Source organism: Hesperophylax consimilis, chromosome 19 (genome assembly GCF_061612785.1).
Source record: "Hesperophylax consimilis isolate HC1 chromosome 19, BYU_Hcon_1.0, whole genome shotgun sequence".
NCBI classification, from domain to species: Eukaryota; Metazoa; Arthropoda; class Insecta; order Trichoptera; family Limnephilidae; genus Hesperophylax; species Hesperophylax consimilis.
In genome coordinates this window covers 28,057,489-28,060,529 of record NC_142854.1, presented here as the reverse complement: position 1 = coordinate 28,060,529, position 3,041 = coordinate 28,057,489, and the positions used below count along the sequence as shown (strand labels likewise).

Sequence of the window (3,041 nt, the reverse complement as noted above, 5' to 3'; positions counted from 1 at the left end):
GTGATATTTTAAGATATAATAAACGAATAATCCTGCCATAAGCTAGTTGTAATTTCAACAAGTCCTGGGGAAGGTTACTTGCTAATTCATCAGTTATGCTAATCCTGAAAATCCTCGAAGGGTGTCGTTGTAAGGATATGCCATAGTATCACCATACCATAGTTTCAGCGCCCATGAGGTGATTTTTCAAAATACGATGCTCTAAATATTATCCAATTATTATTATGCACTCTTAGGACCGGTTGTTTCGGAGAATTTGAATAATTCATCAAATTTCAACGCTCATTTTCAAGTTCTGTGAAAGATTTTTTCAAGTTCTGTTTTTATTTCAGTTTTGTCAAGCAACTAGCCTACAATCATATAGTAACAGAACTTGAATAGGACTTTCACAGAACCCGAAAATGAACGTTGAAATTTGATGAATTGTTCAAATTCTCCGAAACAACCCGTCCTTAGTGTACACTGTTCACACTTAAGCACGTAGGAACTACCTACCTAGTAAAAAAAATATTTTGATTATTTGTAGAGTGTTTGTGAAAAACCACTTCAAGGGCCTAAGATATAACTTATTGCAGGAAAAAAATGTTTACTTTACTTAAACCCATTTTTTACATTGAGGCCCTGAGGAATATAATTTACTTCTGGGCCTGAACATGTCTTTTTGAGGAGAGGAAAGACTGTACATGGGTATTAAAGAGACCCATGATGCATGAGGGAGGAAAAACAGAGGCCGGCAAATCATTCCACAATTACTAAAATAATGTATTGATCAATAGATTAATCAGTAGATATATACACAATGCAATTTGCATGCGTAAAATATTTCTCATGTAGAACAATAAACACATTAGGGAATACAGGTAGGTATACGAACCAAGTTTTGAGGTTATTTAGAGTAATTAAATATATATACTGTTTTTACAATATTATTCAATAGAAAAATTCATATTGTCATGCTATGCTATGCTTGAAAATCTATTCTGCAGTTTGGTATCTTGAACAATTCGTGTCATGATGACGACTACCTACTGCTCAAGTTTTCAGGCACGTAAATGTCAAATAATTCCAAGAGTAATAGGCTATCAAATAGAGATACGCACTACTTTATTAAAACTAAGTATTGCAAGATATGTATGACGATTTTTTCAATTTTTTTCAATGTACCTACCTGCCCAGCTGCCTACCTACCTAATTAAAGTCAACTCTTTCTTCGGATATTTCCTTAACCTCATCTGTATGATTGGAGGTTGGCTGAGTGTTTTACACCCGCAGAGGGAGGTTTTCCTTGAGCAGTTAGAGACAAGAGTTTAAGTTCAAAGTGTCGCTTATGGGTGGATTCATTAAGTCTGAACTGTACGCGGCATTGCACAGTGCTGAAATCCCATACATGAATAGGTACAAAATTAAAAATGGAAACACAAATTGTCGCATAAATAAATAACACTCCAGCAGGTTTGGTGACTAGTGCATGGCGCTAATTAGCAAAGAACTATTTCTCAAAAATAATCTTAGGTAACTATGACAAGGTAATTAGACAATAGTAAAAGTTAGGTTGCTTAACCATTTATTTTACAAAATTCAGAGTTCGAGCATCAGTGTACTTATATTAATATTTGTTTTTTGTATTTAGTTTTTGAGTATGGAGGCTACTATTAACTAAGACTACCAAAACATTAACCAAGATTGACTTAGATAAACCAAGATAAACTAAGATTAATCAAGTTTAACCGATAATAACCATGATTAAAGAAGATTTTTGTAAACCTCTCGGTTACAAATTATTATAAGCAATATTATTGTAAGAGAAAAAACTTACAAATTGAAAAAGCTCCCGAGAAAAAATACATGTCACCAATGGGACTCGAACCCACGGCCTTCTGATTACCGGTCGGCAGCTCTACCACTGAACTATGGCGGCTTATTTAATACCCACCAAATTAGTCAATTAATCAAGACATATATCTCGACGCCCTTAAGTGGGAGAATTAAGCACTTATAATTCCTTTACCTACAAAAATGAAGTTGGTTTTTTCAGGTAAGAAAAAAATTAATAAGCAATAATTTTGCTTGCAGAACACTAAGTACACATTGACTAATTTGGCGGGTATTAAATAAGCCGCCATAGCTCAGAAGTAGAGCTGCTGACCGGTAATCAGAAGGCCGTGGGTTCGAGTCCCATTGGCAGCATGTCACTTTATAGGTGACGTTTCGATAGATAATTTTGCCTTAACTCACTTACGGTAAAAAAAATTCCAAGTGTAACCGCAGCCTTACAATAATTATTGCTTATAATAATTTGCAATCCTTTGTGCTATGCATAAACCTTACCTTATAAACATTAAGTTAATTCAAAAGAAAATTAATAACCTCTCTGTTTGCTGTGTTATTTTAATTTTTTTTGTTGTATTTGTTTATCTAATATAGTTTTATTTTTATTATTACTAACTTTACTTTGTTTTAAAACTTTCTGTGATGTTAATATTGTACTACCTACATGTAAAACCCCTCAGGACGCTTGTACACCCACTTCCAGTTATATTATTTTGTTCTTCTACTTTTTACGTCTATTAGTACATTTTTTAATTGAATACCACACAAGAGTCTCAATCGCTCCCGTCTGGAGTCAGTGAGACTATGGCCTATCCCCAATTGGGGAATGTTGTGAGACTGAAGGTAGGTGAGGGGAATGAGACGAGGAAGAGGAAGGTGGGGAAGTACCAGGATATTCAGTTCTGGTCACCAAACACAGCTAAAGCCATTCCAAGCTAGCTTAACACACTTTAATCGGGAAGGGTAGTTCTTCCCGTTCGCGTTCGGTCGATTGATGCTTAACGTCGGAAGTGTATTTCTACCTTCTGCGCCCGCCTCATTTCAATGGCAGAAAAGAAGAAATTATCCGATGTTTTTATATGAATATTATAAACCAATCTCTCTGTAAAGGTTCCAACTATACGTACGTAATTATCAAATTGTAATGCAAGTCTTTTTTTAGTATTTATCTTGCAGTCTTTTGTGTACATCGATATTTCAACTAAAATGAC

At 34.7% G+C, this 3,041-nt stretch overlaps 1 non-coding gene across 1 annotated transcript; it reads right to left on the bottom strand.

Annotated features, from left to right (window-relative positions):
* Positions 1–1,846: 1,846 nt before the first annotated feature.
* On the bottom strand, positions 1,847–1,918 carry TRNAT-GGU (transfer RNA threonine (anticodon GGU)). The gene has a single exon. It is a non-coding gene; the product is annotated as a tRNA-Thr (tRNA).
* Between the last annotated feature and the right edge of the window lie 1,123 nt (positions 1,919–3,041).